Raw genomic sequence first — 12,837 nt, 5'->3', positions numbered from 1 at the left:
CCCACTCCAAATGGGAGAAATTGGCTAAAACAAAGGGGCTACAGGCCCCATGCAAGTCCAAAACCCAGCAGGGCAGTCATTAAATCTTAAAGCTTCAAAATGATCTCCTTTGACACCATGTCTCACATCCAGGTCATGCTGATGCAAGAGGTGGGCTCCCAAGGCCTTGGGCAGTTCTGCCTCTGTGGCTTTGCAGGGTACAACCCCCATGGCTGCTTTCATTGGTTGGCATTGATTGCCTGTGGCTTTTCCAAGCACACGACACAAGCTGCTAGTGTATCTACCATTCTGGGGTCTGGAGGATGGTGGCCCTCTTCTCATAGCCCCACTAGGCAGTGCCCTAGTGGGAATTCTGTGTGGGGTCTCCAACCCCACATTTTCCTTCTGCATTGCCCTAGTAGAGGTTCTCCATGAGGGCTCTGCCCCTGCAGCAGACTTCTGCCTGGACATCCAGGAATTTCCATACATTCTCTGAAATCTAGGCGGAGGCTCCCAAAGCTTAACTCTTGCCTTCTGCACACCCACAGGCCCAACACCACGTGTAAACCTTGAAGGCTTGGGGCTTAGACGTTCCAAAGCAATGGTTCAACCTGTATCTTGGCCCCTTTTAGCCATGGCTGGAACTAGAGCAGCTGGGGCACAGGGTGTCATGTCCTGAGGCTGCACAGAGCATCAGGGCCCACAAAACCCTTTTCCCTTCTAGGCTTCCAAGTCTGTGATAGGGAGAGCTGCCTTGAAAATCTCTGACATGTCCTGGAGACATTTTCCCTATTGTCTTGGCCATTAACATTTGTCTTCTCTTTACTTATGCAAATTTCTGCAGCTGGCTTGAATTTCCCCTCAGAAAATGAGAGAAATGGGTTTTTCTCTTCTACCACATGGTCAGGCTGCAAATTTTCCAGATATTTATGTTCTGTTTCCCTTTTAAACAGAAGTTCCAATTTCAGACCATCTCTTTGTGAACACATATGACTATACACTTTTGGAAACAGGTCACATCTCAGATGCTTTGCTGCTTAGATATTTCTTCCACCAGATACCCTAAATCATCTCTCTCAAGTTCAAAGTTCCACAGATCTCTAGGGATCTGTGGGGAAGAAGCAAAATGTATTCAGTCTCTTTGCTAAAGCATAGCAAGAGTGACCTTTACTCCAGCTCCCAGTAAGCTCTTCATTTCCATCCGAGACCACCTCCACCTGGATTTCATTGTCCATGTCACGATCAGGATTTTGGTCAAAAGCATTCAATAGGTCTCTAGGAAATTCCACACTTTTCCACATCCTCCTTTCTTCTTCTGAGCCCTCCAAAGCATTATAACCTCTTCCTGTTATCCAAAGTTGCTTTCATATGTTCAGCTATCTTATAGAAGTGCTCCACTTCTCTTGGTACCATTGTTGGTGGCCTGAGAGGAATGGGTCTGGAAGAGAGGAACAGTGACTATTTTGAACAAATACTATGATCTACCATGTATGCAATATTTTCTAGCCATTATATTTTTGTTATGTCATCATTCAACTATTATTTAGAAATTATTTCAGTTCATGTGAGATTGTGATTAAAATGCTTCTTCTCTAAGGCTGAGGCCAACATGACATTATTTCCCATTGCCTTCTTTCCTTATAGATTCTGCTCATTTCTAAACTTGATGTTTCTATATAACATGTATGTATGTGTGTGTTTTTCATGTATATATTTTTTCCTAAGAGATATATTTGAACTAAATGTGTTTATAAAGCAATAGTATTTTAAAGTATCCATTTTTGGCCAGGCATGGTGGCTCACACCTATAAACCCAACACTTTGAGAGGCAGAGGTGGGAGGATCACTTGAGCTCAGCGGTTTGAGACCAGTCTGGGCAACATAGTGAAACTTTGTCTCTAAAAAAATAATAACTTAAATAAAATATTCTTTCTTTTTTTTTTTTTTGAGACAGAGTCTCACTCTGTTGCCCAGGCTGGAGTGCAGTGGTGTGATCTTAGCTCACTGCAAGCTCTGCCTCCCAGGTTCATGCTACTCTCCTGCCTCAGCCTCTCGAGTAGCTGGGAACACAGGCGCCCACAGCACGCTGGGCTAATTTTTTGTATTTTTAGTAGAGATGGGGTTTCACCATGTTAACCAGGATGGTCTCAATCTCCTGACCTCGTGATCCACCCTCCTTGGCCTCCCAAAGTGCTGGGATTACAGGCGTGAGCCATCGCACCCAGCCAAAATATCCATTTTATGTATCAGTTCTACCCATGTAAACATGAATCAGACATATTTTCTCATTTTAACAAGAGTTATTTATCATGACTGTTATTTATCATGACTGTGCGAAAGAAGAGGAGTTCTCATCCGAAATCATATAACTTATTTTCCACATAGTTGATGAGTAGAGTAGACATAAAACATGGACTGTATCATAAAGAAAAAATTTTATAGTTGACATTTATTGAAAGTGTTGGACACAGATGCATCCCTTTTAGTAATCAACAATCATGAGCTTAAAACAGACTTCTAGAGTCAAGACATGAAACACCTCTGTAATTCTCTGCCCCATGTTTCCCATAAAATTGCTACCCATGGCATCGGAGCTAGCCAAACCAGATGAGGAAGAAGGGAGAAGCTGTAAAAAATCAATAATAATGATATCTTACACATACACCATGCTTTGTAGTTCATAAAGTAGTTACATGTCTATTTATTACCTCATTTCAACTTGAACACAACTTCATTGCGAGCAAGACTGGTGGTGTTATCTTCATATTATTCAAGAATGAAACAAAACTGAAATATTAAGTGACTTGTCCAAGGCCATCCAGATTTTTAGATATGATATTACCATCCAATAAAACTCATATGGCAGAAATGCCCTGTGCCCTGTCATTCCTTGGAGACAGCTCTAAAAAGGTCAAACGCCAGGCCTTGATAGGATGCCAGTTCACCAATGGACATTACCAGCTAATACTCCCGTTGCCTAAAAATCTACATTATAGACAATTAAGCACTTCTATTTTCTTGACTGAGTTTTCCTTTCCCCTTAGTTCTTTTAAGATGACTGAGCATCAGGATTTGCAAACCAGAATTTTGTAGGACTAATATATGTTTAACGAGAGAAGTCAAGAATAATGTTTTAGAAAGATGTTTTTTTACTTATCAGGCTGGTCAATATCAAAGAAAAGTCTCTTAGTGAACAATGACCTGGTGGTTTTTCAAAAACAGAACAAGAAACTTTCATGTCACCATGAATTTAATACTGTCTCTTGTGTTTTCCTTTGCAATCTCTTTGACTGGATTATGTTCAAGGATACATGGGGCTCTTGTCTTTTGAATGCAGTTAAGAGTTCATTTTCCAGCTTTGACATTCAGTTCAGGAATTTCAACAGCAATTAATCAGAACTATCCATATCGGAAACATTGTTAATCTTTACCAGACAGAAGTGGTTATGTTTGCAACTAAACTTCAATAGACTCTTTGGATGTAGGATTTATTGTTTTGCAAATGTTTTGAAAGGGAAGACATGGCTTTGAAGCAGAGTGGGAGAAACAGTTTTAAAGAGTTAGAACCAAAATCCAAGAGTCATTCAACCAGACCTGGAAGAAAACATTTGTTTCTGCTGCAGGTTATAAGAACAGTCACTTCAAGGTTGAACACCATCCAAGCATGTATTAGGGCATATGGTTATTCATCCTCCAAATTTCAGTTCTCAACCCTTCTCTGCCCTCTCTCCTGCATGAGCTCATTTCTTCCTGATTTCAGTTATCACCTCAATGCCTCAGTGTAGATGACTCACAGATTCATTGGTTACCCAGCAGGTATTGAATTCCCACTTCAATAATATATGGCACCACAATAGTTTCCATTTGTTGAGTTCTCGCTATTGTCAGATGCTGGGCTAACCCTCTCTGTGCACTGAGGGGGTAAAGTATGGTGGTTGGGGTGGTGCATGGTGTGGAGGCCAACTGTCTGGGTTCTAATCCTGACACTGCCACTTGCAAATTTTCTTACTTTGGGCAAGTTATTCAGTTCTCTGGCTCTGCTTTCTCCTCTCTAAAATGAATATGAAGAGTACCTACCCATACAGTCTTGTTTGTTTTGTGCTTAGAATTAAATAAAAGATTCCAAGTAAGACACCTTACTCATAGTAAATTTTCAAACATTAGTTATAATAATTGTTACTAATTATCACTCATTTTTTATACAATGACACAATATTCCTAGGATGTAGGCACTATTTTATCCAATTTAAAAACATGCCTGTCTTCTTAATCAGCATGATAAGGGCCTCTCTAAATTATGGCCCATGGGAATAACACATTGTTAGAAAAGATAACCAGTCCCAGACTGCAATTGGCAAGAATATGCAAATAAGAAGACTGAGATAACCATAACAATCTCACAAAGTGCTATGAGAGCTCAAGATCCTAAATGTCTATCTGTAGCCTTGTTCCCCTAAGCTGTTCAGAGTCACAGAATGTCAGAGCTGAAAGCACAGTAAACACAAAAACATAGAACTGTAATCACAATAAAATGCTCCATTTACAACAAATGGTATTCATCTCAGAGGGTCGAGGGATGTGATGACAGTCGCACAGTTAGCCACACAGGCAGTGCTGTAAACTCTGGCCTCTACTTACTATGTAGATGTCCCACCATCAACACTTTCTAACATTTCAAAATGTAAACATATCATTAAACATGTTCGTTACCTATTTGCTACTGTTTGGAAAGTCCCATGTTTAGCAAAATGCTCTCTTTCTTACATACACCACATTGCAATTTGCCAAAACTATCCACGTTGGAAATATTTTTACTGTTTACCAGACAGAAGCAGCTATATATGCAACTAAATTTCAATGGGGTTCATCATTTTGCAGATGCTTTGAAAGGTGAGGTGATATGGTTTGGCTGTGTCCCCAATCAAATCTCATCTTGAATTCCCACGTGTCATGGGAGGAACCTGGTGGGAAGCAGATAAATTACGGAGACAGGTCTTTCCTGTGCTGATCTCATGATAGTGAATGAGTCTCACAAAATCTGATGGTTTTAAAAATGGGAGTTTCCCTGCACAAGCTCTCTTCTCTTGTCTACCGCCACGTGAGACGTGCCTTTCACCTTCGCCATGATTGTGAGGCCTCCCCAGCCACATGGAACTGTAAACCCAATAAATTTCTTTCTTTTGTAAATTGCCCAATCTTGGGTATGTCTTTATCAGCGGCATGAAAAATGTACTAATACAGGAGGCATGGCTTTGAAGCAAGGTGGGAGAAGTGCTTCTTTTTGAAGTGCTCAGTTAAAACAAAACACCAAATTGTTTGTTGAATGAGTCCTGGAAGGAATCTTTTGTTACTGCTGCAAGATATGAGGAGCTCATCCCTTCATATCCTGTCCAGCAGGAAATTCTGTTGGCTGGTAACACATCCAGAATCTGACTGCTTCTCATCTCTTCCAGTGCCACCACCCTGTTCCAAGCCATGAGCATCTCTTGCTTAGTGTACGGTGGGGCCTCCTACTTATACAATCTGCCTTTACTTTTACACCTTAAAGTGTATACTTCACAAAGAATAGACTCCACAAAGTGATACTTTTAAAACGAAGTCACGATTATGTACTTCCCGTATAGAAACCCCCAATGCCTTCCCATTAGACTCAGAAAAACTCAACTCCCTTCTGATGCGCTAGGGTTCTACACTCTCTGCTCCCTATTCCTACCTTCCCTGACCTCATCTCCTACAGCCTGCCCCTTATTAATTCACTCCAGCTGCATGAATCCCCCCCACCACACACCCACCACACACAAGGAATACCCCTGCATTCCTTGCCGTAATTGTTTCTCTGTTTCTCCGCCTGGAGCAATCTTCACTGAGATACCTGTGTGGCTCACTCTCTCACTTTCTTCAGGTCTTTGCTCAAGTCCTTCCTCTAAGAGACTTAGCTGGATCAGCATGTTCAATTATTGTATGTGGCCTGGAATGTGCACATGTACACACCTGATTCCCATTAACTGCAGTTATGAATTTATATAGCATCTAAAGTAAACCAGGATATGTTTTAGAGTTAAAGGGGATGCTGTTAATAGTTATGCTGGCACAACAGGAATAAACTAAGGCTGCCTTGGGCAAACGTGGACATATATCCACCCACATAAAACACGCTCTGGTTTTTTTTCCCTTGGCATTTATTGCTTTTTGACAAAGTGTAATATTCACATATTTCTGATGTGTTTTAGTTATTGTCTGTCTCTCCCTCTTACAGCATAAGCTCCATGACAGCAAAGACATCAGTCTCTTGATGTATTCTAAGTGTCCACAATAGTGCCCAACAGCCTGGCACAGAGTAGATGCTCAATATTTTTCAAAATAAGTGAATGAGTGATAGAAAGAAGTCAAAGATCATCTCAAAAGTTCTTTCAAGCTTTTAGCATCAGATGCATTTTTCAGTTCAATTTTATCAAAAATGATGAAAATGAACAAGATGAATATGCAAAACCAAAATTGGCATCAGAACCATGAAATTCTAGATTCTTAATACTGGATCTGGAAGAGAGATGAATGGATGATCTGTCTCTATTTTCATTCCTTGAAGAAAGCAAATGTTTAAATCAATATTCTCCAGTTATTTTCCTGCTGTCCGTCTGTATTAGTCCATTCTCACACTACTAATAAAGACATACCTGAGATTGGGTAATTTATAAAGAAAAGAGATTTAATGGACTCACAGTTCCACATGGCTGGGGAGGCCTCACTATCACGGTGGAAGGCAAAGGAGGAGTAAGTCACATCTTACATGGCGACAAGCAAGAGAGCTTGTGCAGGGGAACTCTCCTTTATAAAACCATCAGATCTCAAGCGACTTATTCACAATCGTAAGAACAGCACAGAAAAGACCCGCCTCTATTATTCAATTATCTGACACTGGATCCCTCCCATGACATGTGGGAATTATTGGAGCTACAATTCAAGATGAGATTTGGGTGGGGTCAGAGCCAAACCATATCACCATCCTTGAATGTCTCTGACTTGCTCCTTTTCATCTTTAAAAATCTGATGTGGAAATTCTTTCCTAAAGTTTCCCATTTTCCCTACTCCCTCAACCTAAGAAAAGTCACACTCACAAGACAATGTTACTGTTCTCTTATGATGTTATTTCTGTACCTCATACATGTTCTACAAATGAATATGTCTCCTTACATACATTCTGTCCTGTCACTTTCCACAGTTTACTACTTATAATATCTTCCATGTCTTCCCTGTGCCTTCAGTGGACTATAAGTTTCTTAGAAACAGGTGCTCTAACATTCATTTTTGACTTCACAACAACTAGCACAGTATGTGGTACACAGTGAGCATCATATGTGTATTCATCGATCTGAATTGGACTTCATTTGATGACTATTAGATTGGATGCAATGACAACTACACTAACCAAACTACCCACCCAAACCTGACTGTGTGACTTCTACATTCCAGTTTAACTCTTAAGACTTTACATCATTGTAATATCAAAGGCCCTTTTTAGCACAATATTTTCAATTACTTATAATTTCTTTCCCTACAACTGACCCCACCCCCAGCTATACATGATCTTTAAACACTTGTTGCCATATTAGAGAGGGTTACTGTTTTCCTTGTAATACTACAAATAAGGAGTCTAAATTGTGTCCTTCTATTTATTAATGAATAAAACAATTATTTAAAATGAATTTGAAGCTATCAAATCTAATCTATCTTTACATGAAAACTCCTGCAGTTGCATTGTCAGTCATAATTTTCCACATACATAATGGAACACATACACACCCATGTATCTAATCCTAAAATATATGGAATAGATATTACCAAAACACATATTCTAATTCCTTAAGATTATTTTTTGATTCTCTAATATTTTGATGCCTGTTGGCCAAGTCCTTATTGACTGTGTTACTGAATAATTTGTCTATTTCTGCTCATTTTTTCTGCTTCTGAGTAATTCATCACATTTCATCCTGAGATGCTTTTACCACATGTTTAGTACCGCTCATCTCTGTTTCACCTGAATTATACTCAATGTCTACTGTATTCTTAGCTGGAAACCACCTCCTTTTCATCCCTCAAAGCCTACTTTAGATCTGAATCTCCCAACAATGAAATGCCCAGAAATACCTGAAATACAGCATATCATCTAGGCAAGACTATTCAGACTTGCCATTAGCTGTCAAGTTTCATGTATTTTGCCTTCTACAAATCCATCCCTGCAGCCTTCTGTCATGAAAGTATCCAATGTGAATAGGTGTTAATCTCCATCATTTTAAAATCTCCTCCCATTTGCTCCGTCAGAGAATATAAAATGTAGCATATTTTCCCCCAGACTTTCCCAGCATGTTTCCTTTGTTCAATCTACAATCAGGCAATTTAAATGACAGGTACACTTGATTTAAAGTCTGCTGACTCCCCTCCCCACCAGTTATTCCAGATTCTATCTCCCTTAAATCATCATTCTAATGAGGAGTGGGGAGAAATAGGCAAACATTACTGAAAATCACAAAGGCAAGTTTCTCACCAGGTTGTGTATATCATCAGATGATCTTGACAAAGTTCAAAAGCCACCAGGGGTTTATTGGAAATAGTTGCAAGGTTCAAGCCCTCACAATTACCAGAAATTCAAGCTGTCTTATGTATGCGTGGAAAAGATGTGTAACCTACTGGCTCTCCAAAGCACCTTCAGAAAAACATCCTATTCACTCAGATGATATCTGTATTTCAGCAAATGTCAGCAAGTCCACATACTTTGGCAGAACAAATGTTATTTTTCCTTTCATTACTGTCCTAAGAGGAATTGTGCAATCCTATAGATTATCGCATGGAGCTCTCATTGGCGTGTGGCCAAGGCTGAATGCTCTTCTCCAGAGGAGGCAAATTGTGAATTAGGTTCACCGCTGGCAAATTGCTTTTTCTGTTCGATTTAATTTCGTTTTCATGATTTTTCCTGAGGGCTCATCTGGCCTTGCTCAACTAACTGGTTTAACAGATCAGTTTAAGTTCAGAAAAACCTCAGTATTTCCAAGATTTCAGAATGCCTTTTTATTAAATTCCTGATTAGGACAAGTGAGAATAACAAACATTTTACAGGTGTTCAATTCTTCAACATAGATATTGTTTAGAAGAAGGGGAAAAATCACAATAAATTACATTGGGCATAACTGTACTCAAATTTGGGAGCTGGGGGGATGGGGAAGAAGGGGAAGGAAGAGAATGAGTAAGCAGCTTTTCACTTAAAGTGAAAGTTATATTCTCTGAACAGTGACTTCTTTAAAAGTACATTGAACAGTCCATGAGTAGCAATAATAAGACAACAAGGAAAATTAAGGATACATGTTCAAAAGAAGAAACACGGAGCCATGACTCAAAATGTACAGAAACTTGTTTTCCATTTACACTAACCAGCTAGAACAGTTAGCTGTGAATAAACTCAAGATACCAGACTGGTTCCATTAATGAAACATTATTATTGGGATAATATAGTTCATAAATTTTAATGATAAACTTGGGGGATGTGTTAGTTGCTATTAGATTCAGGTACCTAGAACACATACATGGAAACAAAAATTTAGTTGAAATGAGGCAGAAATGTATATCTTCTTTACATCAAAGAATTCTGGACATACATAGTCCACTACAGAGGGAATAATTCCCTACTCACCATGGACACAAACTCTCCCTATCTTTATACTCTACAATACTACTATGTGTCTTCAATTCTTAACGTTGCTTCATGTTCAAAATGGCTGCTGAAGCTACAGCCTTTATGTCTGCTTTCCAGGAAGGAAAAAGAGGGAAAAACAAAAGGCAAACACCTCTTAGCTGAGTCAGCATTACTTGTAGAACCTTCCTAGAAGAAACACCCTACTAGCTATATACACGGAGCATGGAAAATGCAGTCTTTTAGCTAGACCTCCTAACCAAAATATTGGTGGGAATTATATCCTAACCAAAATGTTGGTTCAGGAATATGGCTATTGATTAGGCAGCTTCAGTCTCTGTGACATGAGTAAAGTAATATTTTTTGAAACCAGAGAGGAGACACTTGAAATCTGTTGGCCTCTTTCAATCATTGTGTTTATCTTACATAAACAGTTTCTTAATGCAAATACTTATTTTGTTCCTTTTATTTAATGACAAAATCATCCTGTGAACAAGTAAAATGTCAGGCAAGATGACATATTGCTGGCTTCTCACAAAATGGTAGTGTTATCCTCAACATGACACCGGGAAGGCTCATCAGACCAAAACCACCCACAATATATTGCCTAAAGCATCTATCATAGAAGTTGTTGCTTCTGCATCAAGATGATGTGCTTTTAAAAAATCTCACTGAAAGTGAGTATGTGTTAACCATTATGCCATTCAATTCCATTAATCTATTTCTCTGTATAGATTAAATAGTATCAAATTAAATATCATCATGGAAAATACAGAGCAAGGCTCTGAGGGAATAGAAACAAGTTAGGTACATTTCCAAGAGGTAGGCAGGAGAGACGTTGAAGGCAGGGTGCGAAAACGAGGGTGAATTTGGGAGAATCCACCTAGCAAGGCACAGTATGTAATAAGAATTTCATTTCTGAATAAATGAATGAATGAAACAAAAATACATGCACAGAATAACTTCTCAATAAATCTTTCTGGTTGACTATCAGATAAATGCATGAAGAGATAGACGAATGTATGAATAAATCCTCAAAGGTGAATTTTATCAATGATGATTCTTTCATTTCTTCATGCCACTATCCTTGCTGGTATGTGTGCTTCCTATAGCCATCATTGGGAGTTGTTGATTATGCTAAATATTAGAGTAACAAATACGAAAAGGACACTCAGAACCATAGATCATATCCCAAGCTAAGCGCTGGAAGCACCAATGAGGCTGGCCAGAGAAGTAACCATTGGGTTATTACTATCAGCTTTAACATGTAATTCTTCCATCCAGCACTGAAACAGAGAGACACTCAAAGTATAAACACTCAGCATAAGACTAACAGACAAAGACTTTCCTTTCTTGACTATGATCAAATGGGTGTATTCAACTTAACTACGCACTATATCATAACTTTGAGTAGGACTTCCTTTTCTGGTCTGGAGGCTGCGTGGTATAATAGTTAAACACATCAGTTATGGTTTCAGGAAAATTTGAATTCAAATTCTGCATCTCCACTTACTAGTTGCACAGCCTTGAGCAAGTTATTTAACTGTTTCACATCTAAGTTCCCCCATCTTTAAATCAGAGGAATGCTATTGCCTACCTTGTGAGTAATTGTGAGGATTAGGTGAGGACTCAATGATATCAGCCACAGTTATTAGTCATTATGTGGTGGGATCATGAGAGGCTGTATAAGCCAGAGTTGTTCTGAGAAACAGAGCCATTAGGAGATATATATGAGAGAGAGACTTAGTTCAAGGAATTAGCTTATGCAACTGTGGGGGCTAATCAGTCCACATCCGTAGGGCAAGCTGGCAGGCTGGAAATTCAGTTGTGCTGGTGTTGCAGTTCTGAGTCTGTAGGCTGGCAACTCGGGCAGGGTTTGTATGTTGCAGTCTTGAGTCAGAATTGCTGCTTTCTTGGGAAATCGCAGTCTTTGCTCTGAAAGCTTTCACCTGATTGAATGAGGCCCGCCCACATTATGGACACAAATATGCTCTACTTAAAGTCAACTGATTTAAATGTTAATCACATCTAAAATATTTTCATAGCAACATATAGATTGGTGTTTGATGGAAGAACTAGATACCATAGCCTGACCAAGTTGACACATAAAATTATCAGAGGGACACAATAAATATGCCCATCAACACCTGCATTCTTCACAGAGAAACAAGACATAAGAGTTGCAGATTGGAAAGTGCAACTCTAACCTGTATGACAGATAAAGACTAGGATGGAACCTGTGGTTTGTATTTGCAGGTTTCAATGGTTTCAGGTACTCTCACCCTCAACCCTCTGGCAGGTAAGTTAACACAACCAAACCAAGCAGTGGTGCCATGTAATACTTAGAGCATGGAGAAGCTGGGAAGAACTCACATTTCTGCCAATGAGTTCATATCTGAGAGGACAAAAAGGAAGAGCTAGTTTTTCTTCTGAAATTTTCCAACCAGATAAGTCCCTCCTTGCTAGGGTAGGGACAGTGGTACCACAGGTGAATCCCCCACCGTTTCTGTCAATTGCACCCTTTCACAGAAAGGAACTATCATGAGCCGAGAAGAAACATTGTCCTCAATTCCTCCTCTCCTCACTACCGCCATTGTTTTTATCACCAGCAGACTGTACTGTTTATATTTCTTGTTGGGACCCTCATAGACTTAGCCTCTGAAATTGAAATGCTGGAGGGTTCTGAGGCTTCCAAAAACTAAGGAAATTTTCCAAGACATATCGAGAGAAGTACAATCCTATATTCAACCAACAGCATATTTCCTCTATCCTAGAAATCACGCTCCTTCCCCATCCCCCAAAAACTTCAGTTGAGAACCAGCTGGAGTTACCAGCACCAGGCTTAGTGTGGATCTCTTGACACCTCTTGAAACAAGTTCACCATCACATGGGAAAACTGCTGTGTCCTTCCACACCAGTCCTAGGAGCCTCTGCCAGCTTGATGCTGAAGAAGCCTGACATCCTCCAGGTAGAGGACAGTCAAGATCTCTTGGGCTTTCTTGGGGCCCACTTAACTGTCCTTTTAAAGAGCATACCTTTCCCTTATCTGTAAAGAAGTCTGAGGGCAGAAACCAGCTGTGCTGACCTCACCTCTCACCTCTCTCCCCCTGGCCTGGAATCCAGGGTTGCTCACTTCCTATTCACTAGAAGCAGCTTGCCTGGGCAGGACTGGTATC

General features: G+C 39.8%; 1 long non-coding RNA gene across 1 annotated transcript in view; it reads right to left on the bottom strand.

Moving 5' to 3' along the window:
* Positions 1-877: 877 nt before the first annotated feature.
* Positions 878-12,837, bottom strand: part of LOC117083151 — a 135,673-nt gene continuing 123,713 nt past the window's right edge. Inside the window, exon 3 of the long non-coding RNA XR_004436974.1 lies at positions 878-1,417. This is a non-coding gene — a long non-coding RNA (uncharacterized LOC117083151). The remainder of the gene's footprint in view (positions 1,418-12,837) is intronic.

The sequence above is a fragment of the Trachypithecus francoisi genome, unplaced genomic scaffold (genome assembly GCF_009764315.1).
Source record: "Trachypithecus francoisi isolate TF-2019V2 unplaced genomic scaffold, Tfra_2.0 Lachesis_group0, whole genome shotgun sequence".
Lineage (NCBI taxonomy): Eukaryota > Metazoa > Chordata > Mammalia > Primates > Cercopithecidae > Trachypithecus > Trachypithecus francoisi.
The sequence above is the reverse complement of the archived record's forward strand: the minus strand, read 5'-3'. Positions and strand labels throughout refer to the sequence as shown.